This window comes from Vicugna pacos, chromosome 3 (genome assembly GCF_048564905.1).
Source record: "Vicugna pacos chromosome 3, VicPac4, whole genome shotgun sequence".
NCBI lineage: Eukaryota > Metazoa > Chordata > Mammalia > Artiodactyla > Camelidae > Vicugna > Vicugna pacos.
The window spans coordinates 32,915,043-32,925,486 of record NC_132989.1 but is presented as its reverse complement, the minus strand read 5'-3'; positions in this window follow the sequence as shown (position 1 = coordinate 32,925,486).

The window sequence follows — 10,444 nt, the reverse complement described above, 5'->3', positions numbered from 1 at the left end:
ACCCAGACACTGAACACAGACTTGCTGTGCTTGCTTGATCCATGGAACTGAGATGACAGGACCTCTCTTGTCCTTGATCTGATGGCTCTATGTTGATTTTAGATTTTCATTCAAGTAAATTATTCAAGCCTTCAGCTGGAAAGGGAATTGATGTGTCACCGGGCAAAGCCTCTGGCGTGTTAGCTAAAGCAGCACATGACCAACCAGGGTGGACTGCCCTGCTCCTCCCCGCCCAGGTGCTAGAAGAAGTAACTGTGGGTCTCTGGCAGTTCTTTCCCAAAATGCTTGATGAAGGTTGGGAAACACTGAATTATGAAATAAAGGAAGGCAGTTGGGGTACTTGTGTCATCTTTGGCACAGGAATCCTGAATTACAGTAATGAGCTCAGCCCTGTAATGGTGGATCATAGGGTGTCTTGCTATTTTTAAGCAATTTTTTCTTTCAGTGTGTTCTCATCAACACCCTTGGGAGGCAACGGCTGACCTGAAGGGAATGACTTTGGATGGTTATAACTGGGAAACAATTGAACACCCAGCCATACTGTCTTCAGGGGAAATGAGGAAGCCGACAGGAAGGCCATTATTTGAAGAGGCTTATTCAAAGAAGAGGTGGGAGGAACGAGAAATGTAAACATGTCTGCGTCCCATTCATTGACTTGTATCATAAGCAAACTGTCCCCTTCTGAGGGCTTATGACCCCGTTCCAGGCACTTCTTCCCTGAGTGATGCTGAACTCGTGTGGTCAGGGGAGAGGGAGGACGAGGTTTCAGATAATGTAGCCTTAGGGCACGCAGATAGTGACAATGGAAAGAGCTGGCCTGTCCCAGGATTCCTTTAATGCTGTGTGTGTGTGTGAGTGTGAGAGAGAGAGAGAGAGACAGGGTTTTTTTAATGCGCACACATGCACACACGTTTGTGTCTGGGAGTGGGGTGGATATTTTAAACTGGTTAAGTTTTCCTCTAGGAGAAGAACCCCAGTTTTGGTCCTTTGTCTAATTGTTCATTCATTTTGGACCACAGTGGGGTTCAATTCAACAAAGTTTCCTCCTCATTTTGTCCTCCGGGTGGCAAGTCTCTCTCATGCCCTAGGGGCCAGGAGGCTGGGACAGATCAAGAGGCTGTGTCCTCGCAGGGGCCTCTCTGCCTGCAGGGACACTTGGCCGCTGCTCCTTAACAGTAGGGAAAGGGAGGACTCTAACATCCTCCCGGGAAGCCTGACGGAGGTCGGGGCAGACATGCTAGCCCGCGCGGATGCTCCTGGCCCTCGGGGCGCTGGGTGCAGCCGGTACTGATCTGCAGACGCGCGGAGAATGAGATCATGAAGATCACCCCTCTAACTACCAAGCCCTCTGCCGCCTCCAGACCACGCCGCGCGCGCCGGGCTGCCGGGCGCTTGCCTTCTGTCTCCAGGGCGCGGAGGCCTCATTGCAGGCCTGGCAGGTGAAGGAAGCCTCGCTGACGCCCTCCAGTCTCAGCTGGGCATGGGGTTTTTTTAATTGGATACGCCGAGGCCGCTCCGCCTTCTATCCGTGATGGAAAGCATCGTTCTGGGAACTGGAACTCAAGGTTTCTCCGACTTTCCCCTCCCCTCCCCTCCCCTCCGGGCCCCGCCCCTGTCCTCCCCTGCTGTCTGATGGAGTTTCACTCCAGCGCGGCAAACAGCTAAGTAATTGACCTTGGCGTATATAACCTCGCTAAGGAAAATGACCCACCTTGACCCTCCAGCCTCTGATTCGAGCCCATCCTTAGTTCTTGTGTTATCTGGAACCTCTCCTATGGGGTCAGCTACAGCCCACCCTGCCTCAGCTCCCTGGTCCCCGCAGAGCGGTGAGTCCTTTTAGAGAGTGTCAGGCAGCGATGCCACCTTTTTTTTTTTTTAATAACTTTTTACAATGGAAAAGTTTAGACATATATAAAATGGAGAGACTAGTATAGTGAACCCCTTGTACGTACACCATCACCCAGCTTCAATGTGGTCCGTACACCACCCCCCAACCCCTGTCTTGTCTCCCATACTCCCTCCTGCTCTGCCAGCCCCTGGAATCCCAGATGTTGCACAACTGCTTCATCAGCCCTTTCAGAATGTAACTTGAGAGACGGGACTTTTTATTCTGTTATCATACCTAAAACAAATAATTCCTTAATATGATCAGGTATCCAGTGTTCACGGTTCCCTGATAGTCTCATGATTTTTTTTTCTTTTTTTACCTTTGGTTTTTCTGAATCAGGATCCAGACAAGGTCCACGTGTTACATTTGTTGATGCGTTTTAAAAAGTCTTCTAAATGAATTATCCACCCCGAAGTGTCAGTAGTGCTGCTGCCAGAAACCATGCTGTTGGTGTCATTTAACAATCTATCCATCCCTCTCACTCCTGTGAACTAGGAAGCAGCAGTGCCTGACCCCATACATGTTCAGTGTTTCTGTGTACTTCCTGTGGCTTCTTGTCAGGAGGTACACGGTGTCAGCTCCGCTCTTGTGATGTTAAGATCGATCTGGGTGTAGGCGTTGAGGGTTGACTCTTCTATTATAAAGTTCCCCATCAGCTAATGGTTTTAGCATCCTCTGATGATCATTAGGCACATCGATGATTCCATTTAGATTCTATCATTATTTCCACACTTTTTAGGTGCAAGTTTTCTCTAAAGAACTTTCTTTCATCAATTATATCCCAAGGTAGAGTGCACACAGGACACTTTCTAAAAAGCAGTTATCGGAATAATGATTTGGTTCTTCAGCATACTCCAAAGGTGACCAGCGAGGGTTTTTTTTTTTTTTGTATCATTATAAACTCATGAATTTTAACATAGATGGTGGTAAAAATTCAGTGCAGCCCTTGCTCTCCATGATACTCATATTGTTCCATCTTAGGCTAGTGGGAGCCTATTTTTTTTTACATTTTTTTTATTGAGTTACAGTCATTTTACAATGTTGTGTCAGATTACAGTGAAGAGCACAATTTTTCAGTTATACATGAACATATATATATATATATTCATTGTCACTTTTTTTCTCTGTGAGCTACCACAATATCTTGTATATATTTCCCTGTGCTATACAGTATAATCTTGTTTATTCTGCATATGCCTGTCAGTATCTACAAATTTTAAAATCCCAGTCTGTCCCTTCCCACTCTCCACCCCCATGGCAACCACAAGTTTGTATTCTATGTCTGTGAATCTGTTTCTGTTTTGTATTTATGTTTTGTTTTTTTTTTTAAGATTCCATATATGAGCAATCTCATATAGTATTTTTCTTTCTCTTTCTGGCTTACTTCACTTAGAATGACATTCTCCAATGTTGCTGCAAATGGCATTACATTGTCATTTTTATGGCTGAATAGTATTCCATTGTATAAATATAACACATCTTCTTTATCCAGTCATCTGTTGATGGACATTTAGGCAGTTTCCATGTCATAGTGCTGCTATGAACATTGAGGTGCAGGTGTCTTTGAAGTAGGGTTCCTTCTGGATATATGCCCAGGAGCGGGATTACTGGGTCATATGGTAAGTCTATTTCTAGTCTTTTGAGGACTCTCCATACTGTTTTCCACAGTGGCTGCATCAAACTGCATTCTAGTGGGAGCCTATTTGGATTGGATCCTGTGTCCTCTGGACACGACCATGGGAGTCCACCTCATTTTCTGGTAGACAAGGTGCTCTAGGTTCACCTTGCATTTCCCTGCCCCTGACCTAGACCCAGACATTTCTTCAAGGAGACCTGATTCTTTTTCATAGGAAACGGTATTTATTCGGAGACCACAACCAGGTGTGCCCAGTTTTTGAGGACTGTGTGATAACAGTGAGCCTGTACAGGATATGTATACACACAGAGGGGGCCCCCGTCATGCACAAGGAGGTGATTGATGGCCACTGACTTTTTCGCCAGGTGCATTAAACAAACTAAATCCCACCTGAACTCCCTTAAGTGCATGTTTGCAAGTCCCTTAACCTTTGCATACCCTGCCTGAGTTTAATTCCTCCGCCTCTGGGATGAAGCAAATTTACTCACAACCGATAGATTCTTTTCTCTCACCTTGCCTGCTAGCACTGGCTTCTGAGAGGGGAGGTTCAGGCCGAGGCCACGTGAAGATTCTGCCCTGCTCCATAGGCTGTTGATTCAGAGCTGCCCACTCATTCCAGAATGGTGCATGCCTTTGGGGAGGTTCTCACACACACACCTTCTAACTCAGGATTGCTAATTTTGTTGTAAGATGTTGCCCATGAGGCCTGGGTCCTGTGCCCTCACACAGACTGCAGAATAGATCTACTAATACCCAGATGATGGAGTCTTAGATCGCTTCCCCTAGACTCCCCTTAAGCATCTCCAGGGTCCGGGGCTGGGTTGCCCTTAGCCCCTCACTGCTGAGAGGCCTGGTAGAGGATAAGCTCCAAGTGGTGTCCCGTGGGTGTCACCCAGCCATCTGGCTCCCTCAGCTGCTGAGTGGGAGACATCAAAGATGGTTGGTCCTGCATTTACTAGGCATGGACAGGTATGAGGGAGGTAAATGATGGAGAAAAGCCAGTGACGTTTTTGAGCTCTGTAGGAGTACTTCCATGTGTGTTAGGAAAGTCATTTGCAAATTTCCACAAAGCCAGTCTGAGCTTCCTGTTTAAAGGGCAGGAAACATAGTTCTAGTTGTTATGCGGTAAAAGTAATGCCCCTTGGCCATCGTGGGGGGCATCCTCATTGCTGGCTTGTCCACTGCCTCCCTGGCCTTGAGGGGCCTCCACACAGGACTGTGATGGGTGTTCCGCACAGTCTCCCTCCCGTCTGCTCTCAGGCATTTCTCCCACAAATCTCCAGATAGATTAAAAAAAAAAATCCTCGCGTCAGCGGCCTTTAAGTCTTATCTGAGAACAAAATGTGGTTCTGGGTTAAAAGACACAGAGGCCTCCCTGCTGTGAACTGGGAGGAGACGGGGAGGGGAGGGGAGGGAGACGAGTGGTCGGTGGTTTTCATACAGGACAGGCCCACGCAACACAGATCTGCCAAGCACTTCATTGCCCTTTACAAACCCAGGGTCCCCAAGAGCCAAGGAGCTAGATGAGTTTACACAGAATTTTAGAACTAAAAACTGACCTAAGAAGCTTCAACACTAATTTTCCTATGAGAGAAATCTTGCTGGCCCCAGTCCTCACCATACGAAGCAGAAGTAAAGTGGTTGGATGGGGCTGGGGCACCAGAGCCAAGGTTACGGGGCTCTTCCCATACTCAGTCCCCTGCAGCAACTCAGGGCCCCAAGAAGGGCTTTTTGAGAAGTGCTGATGGCAGATTCTATGGCAAACTTCCTCTGAGTCTTGGCCCCCTTCACTTCCCCACCCCTACAATCAACCCTGGATATGAGGGGGAAAAAAAGGAACTCTTGGGCTGCAGAAGGTGTGGGAGGAAGAGGGATGGGTGGGAGGAGGGGCAAACCTGAGGGACAGAGTTGAGGAAGTGTGTCCTTGCTCTCTCCTAATAGTACCTTTGCATCGCCGCCTGCTTCATCGCATCCCAGAAAACAGAAGAGCGGTGCCAGCAGGTCAGTGGGGGTACCGCTAGGGCTGTGTTCATCCACACTCAGGTAGGTGCATTAATATATGTGCAGGCAGATATGCCAGCTGCACAGTTTCCCCCTCTAGCCCTCTGTGTTTCAAAGGAAAGCTGATTGCAATCCAGGCGGATGGGACTTAGAAAATGTGATGAGGATAGAGTGAGGATGATCCCTGAGGGGCCAAGTCACTTGCTGAGGTGTGGCAAGTGGAGAGTGATTGAGTCCAAGTTGGCAGCACCTAGATGTGTCTCCTCCCTAGGTGTGTGGCCCACCCTCTCTGCTGACCCACTGGGGATTGAGTTCCCCCCCATTGTGGGTACATAACTGGCCAAGGAAGTCAAGATCCCCAAGAGAATATGAGATCACAGGGGAAAAAAAGTGAAACATGAGATAAGATGGTAGAATTAAGACCCAACATAATAGTACAACAAATGTAAATGAATTAAACTGAACAATCCAAAGAGATTTTCAGATTAAATTTTAAAGAGAATATTTAGCGATGAGCTGTCTGTCTACAGGAGTCATAAAAGGATACAAAAGTGTTTAACATTAGTTCAAAGAATTTTAAAACATCAATTGGATAAGCAGAATATTATATTTTGGTAAGAGAAACAACATATCAAGAGATATAATGATAAAGATCTATTTATGTTGCCTCAGACACATAAAGCAACTACCAGTAAGGCTAAAGGGAGAGAAAAAAATTAATTGTCATCAGAAATTGTATATTCTCTCAGAAACTGACAGATCAAGCATGAAAAAAAGCAAAAGATAGGAAGATACGAACTACACAATAAGCTGTAGCTTATTTATTCATACATGCATATATGTATATATACTTGTAAAAATCAAGCCTGTATTAAACCACAAAAAGTGCCATAATTTCAAAGAATCAAATCAAGGCCATAGTTCTTTGACCATAAAGTAATAATAACAAATATGAAACAAGAGAATAACACTCGCCAGCCCTGCTCATTTGCTAAAAGTTAAATAACTCACTATGAAATGACTCTTGGGTTAAAGAAAGGAGCATAAGGGAAATTAAAATTACTTAGACCTAAAATTTAAACATTAAAATTTTCAAAAATTGTGGGAGATGAAGAAATGCTTAGAGGAAAATGTATAGCTTTAAATCATTCATCCAAAAAACAAACAAAAAGGCTGAAATAAGAGAGATTTTTAGAAAAAAACAAATAAACCAGGAAAGCAGTAAGAAGGATAAGGCTAAAAAATCAATGAAAACAGGACAAAAGAGGATGAAAGAAAGAAAGAGAAGATGAAAGTTCTAACTTTTTTCAGAAAGACTAAATAAGAACATCATTAATTCAGATTGGTTAGACAAAAGAATAAAAGAGGATGAAAATAAAGCACCAACGAATAAGGGAATGAAGGTGAGAAACAGCCATTGGCTGCTCCAGAGCCTGGCGGGGACCTGCCACGGGGTGTCAGCACCCGAGGACGGTGACGGGGACATCTACCCCGGGGAGGGCATGGCTGTGGAGGCGAGAGATTGGTTACTGGCAGAGCGGCTGATTAAGTAGGTGAATAAGGACAATGAAAACAGGATTCTCACGGTAGGAAAGGGAGCTGTAAATATGGAAATGGAAAAAACTAGACTGAACTCTGATACTGGACTGGAAATGGTAGTGTTGGTGTGAACTCTTAGTTTCTAACAGATGCAGAGTGAGATATAGAAAATATTAGGTTTATCCAGGACTGAAAGGATGGTTCAACAATTGTGTTACTATTGTGGATTATAGAGTAGAAAGTCACACAAACTGCTCAATGGTATATTGTTAATCATATTTAATTATTATTGCTAATTCAATGTTATTTAAAATGATGTAAAAACTCACTGAGTACTAGAAATAGAAGGGAAACAGAATAAGCTCAAAAAGTTATGTAAGGAAAATGTATAGCAAATATCAATGGTGGAGACACTGGGAACAGTCTTTCAGACTGGGAAACCAGCGCATCCACCTGCAATGGACAGTCCTGGAGGGCCTGGCCGCTGCACTAAGACAGGAACGAGCCGGCTTAGAAGGGGATCAACAGACTGTGAGAACCAAAATACAGAGGTCAGCAAAGGATGGCAAGAGTTCCTCTACACCACCACTATCCAACTAGAAAATAGAACAGAAAATCATTTATTTTACAATAGCAACACAACTATAAATTATTTATAAATTAACAAAGGATGCACAAGAATTTTACTGGTAACTATCAAGATTCTGTTTCAAGATACAAAGAACAGCTGAATAAATGGTGTTATGCTATGATCGTTATACGGGATTGGCTAAAAATTGTAGACATTCATTTTCATGAAGTTAATGTATAGATTCACTACAGTTACAATCAAAATTCCATCAAGGCTTTTAAAATGACTTAACAAAACTATTCTAAAATTTATACACGAGAATAAAAAGTTTGTCCACAAATAACTAAGTCAATTTTGAAAAATGGTAGAGTGAAGGGGGTTGGGGAGGAGTTGCTTACTCCACTGGATAATGAGGCATGTCATGAAGCCATAGTAAGAAAAACAGGTAACACAGGGAACAGACAAGTGGGTTGAAGCCATGATCATGATTATATGGAACTGGATATGGCTCCAGGTGGCACCACAAGTGAATGAAGAAAGGAGAGAGTACTTATTAGATAGCGATGGCACACAGCCTTCCTTGGGGAGATAAAGTTGGATCCTTATATAGTCTGCAGAGGTGAACTCCAGATAGACTGAATGCCTAAAGGTGATACATAAAACCATAAAGCTAAAGGAAGAAAATATGGGAGACTATCTTTGTGACTTTGGAATGAGAAAGGACTGCAAAAATGTAAATAAGATGACCCCAGTACAAAACACATGGGAAAAAAAATACCAGTTTCCACTATGTCAAAGTTAAGAATTTCAGTTCAACAAAGTATACATAGGCGAAATTAAGAGAAAGTTGAACATACAGCACATGAGCACATCAACCTGACAAGGGAGACTAAAAAGGAAAAGATGGCCAAGCCACTACGAAAAATAGAGACGTGTAAATGTGAACAGATATAAGCAATAAGACTTAGGTTTATATTGTCAAACTGGCTGAAAATGAACAAATAAATACTAGTGTGGTAGAAGCTGAGAGGCATCAGAGCACAGTGGTTAAGAGCATGAACTCCAGAGCCTGGGTCTGAATTCCAGCTCTCCCCCTTACTAGCTGTTTCCTTGGGCAAATAACCCCTCTGGTTAAGCTTCTCCATCTGTAATAAGGGTCTGATAGCTAACCCCAAGGATGGCCCCAAATAATTCTGTCCTTCCCTGCATGTGCAAGCAGCTGCTTCCTCCAAGAGGAGAGACCTGTGACTGCTTCGAGCAATAGGATTAGAGGAAGTAAAGCTGCAGGACTTCCAAGCTCAGGCAGGAAGTGGGAAAGAGGTGTCTTCCTTCTTGGCGTCCTGAGCCCTGTCTGTGGAAGGACAGGGGCCCATAAGCTGAGATGCCATGTGGAGAGAAAGGCCACAGGAGAAGCACGGGGCCGTCTGACTGAAACACCCAAGTGTGACCAGATGGGGGACTGCCCACAGGTGCCCAGCTGAGCCCTAGCCAACCTGTGGAACAGTGAGGTGCAACAGAATGGGTTTTTTTTATTTGTTTGTTTGAGTTCACTGTATTTGGGGGTAGTGTGTTAGGTAACAGTGGATGAGGTCGCTGTAAGGATTAAAAGGGGGTGATTTTCAAAGTGCTGAATAGTGCATGGCTTGAGGGAGGACATGCTTGGTCCTGTGCACACATTTGTGGAATAAAACAAGAGGGACCTGTATGGGCTGCTGGTGATAGAAATTGTGTCATGGACTAAAATGTATGATTAACTCAGTTCTTTGTACCTGGTGCCCACAAATAAGATAAAACCTCTGATAGGTCCATTTACTCATTTCCTTGATGGGGTAACTATGGCCCCAGTAGGTGAAAAGTGTGTCCAGAAAGGAGAGTTTCTCAGAACAAAGCAGAGATCCCTGAGCCCATCTCCTGCTGTCTTTGTGCACGGAATTCAGAGCCTCTAAGAAGGCACTAGATATATGAGCCCAGTGACTCACGAGTCCCTCATTTCTGGGAACACAGACAGCTGAGGGGCTATATTTGTTTTCCTCAGTAGCACCAGATCCAGAACTAGCACATTTTTTATCTGTGATGAATTCTCAATTAGCCCTAGGCTCCAGTATCAGGAAATGCAAAATAATTGAAATTCACATGTAATTCAAAAATCTCAATCAAGTCAGTAATTTCAACCTCCAGAAAGATCTCTCACAGTTCTTTTTACTCCCAAACACAGTGTGCTCAATAAAAATGTGTTGATTATTTAAAATTAATCCCTCTTCTTTTTGAAGAGAGATTTTGAAATTTAAAACTTTATGGTCCTTCAAATCACTGATCAAAGTTGTTTGTCAAAACTCAGGCAATCACCCAGACGTTAGAAACAGTGAGCAACAGGGGAGGAAAGGGCAGCACCGTTCATTCATGAACTGCCTACTGAGAGCTGAGCCTTACCAACCTTACAAGGACTGTCCAAGGTAGGTCTTATCCCTATTTTACAGAGGCAGAAACTGAGGCTTACATAGGTGGGGTCACTAGTGCACAGCTGCAGCTGGGACGCTGCGGGGCTACAGTCAAACCAAGGTAGCCTGACTCACAGCTGGTTCTCTCCCACTCTGTCCCAACAGGAAGCCAGGGAAAGGCAGCAGTTCCCAAGGCCAAATCTAAGACACTGAGACTTTAGTAAGGTCAGGGAAGGTGGATGGTGGGGCATAACAGACCATGTATTTCTGCCAAGCTGACCCATTTTGGAGAGGGTCTGCAGTTGTCCGTGCATATCTAGAGCTGGTTTCTCATGACTACAGCCTTTGAGGCACAAAGCCTCTGGCTGGCC